At 50.1% G+C, this 905-nt stretch overlaps 1 pseudogene; it reads right to left on the bottom strand.

Annotated features, from left to right (window-relative positions):
- Positions 1 to 898, bottom strand: part of LOC102253106 — a 3172-nt pseudogene extending 2274 nt beyond the window's left edge.
- Between the last annotated feature and the right edge of the window lie 7 nt (positions 899 to 905).

Here is a 905-nt window from a genome sequence, read left to right as displayed (position 1 = left end):
CTCTAAGGCCTGTTTGATATCTCTGTTCCTCAGGCTGTAGATGAAGGGGTTCAGCATGGGGGTAACTACTGTATACATGACTGAAGCAATTATGTCTTTGGAACCCCACGATGAGGAGAAAAAGTAAACACCTGCAGCTGTCCCATAGTATAAAGACACCACAGAGAGATGGGAGCCACAGGAAGAAAAGGCTTTAAGGAGTCTCTTAGTGGAGAGCACCCTCAGGATGATGGTCCCTATCGGATATATGAGCATGAAATAACACCAAAACAAAAACAGAAAATCATTCCTCCCTTGGTGAATATGACTACCTCATTGAGGAAGGTGTCCGAACAGCTCAGTTTCAGGAGCACAAGGAGGTCACAGAAGAAGTGGGTGATGGCATTGTCAGCACAAAACGACAGTCGGACCAAGAGGAGGGTGTGCAACGGGGATTGGCCACAGGAGAGAATCCAGGACCCAGGCACCAGCAGCACACACAGCCCCTCCCTCATAATGGTGGTGTAGTGTAGAGGGTGACAGATGGCCGTGTACCGGTCATATGCCATCACAGCCAGAAGAAAATTGTCAAGACAAGAAAAATGTTTATAAAAATACAACTGAGAAATACATCCCCCGTAGGAGATGGATTGTTGCCAAATCTGCATGTTCCTGAGCATCTTAGGGACAGTGACAGAGGAGAGAGAAATGTCAGAGAAGGCCAAGTGGCTGAGGAAGAAGTACATGGGCGTGTGCAGGCGAGAGTCCAGCCTGATGAGCAGGATGATGAGCAGGTTGCCCAGCACCGTGGTCAGGTACATGCCCAGAACAGGGTGAAGAACATGCCCTGCTGTCCTGGTGGGATGGGGAGCCCCAGGTGGAGGAACTAGGACACGCTGCTCTGGTTCTCAGGCCTCATGCTGCTC

The sequence above is a fragment of the Myotis brandtii genome, unplaced genomic scaffold, assembly GCF_000412655.1.
Source record: "Myotis brandtii unplaced genomic scaffold, ASM41265v1 scaffold3720, whole genome shotgun sequence".
Lineage (NCBI taxonomy): Eukaryota > Metazoa > Chordata > Mammalia > Chiroptera > Vespertilionidae > Myotis > Myotis brandtii.
Note: the sequence above shows the minus strand (reverse complement) of the source record. Positions and strands in the feature narration are given on the sequence as shown.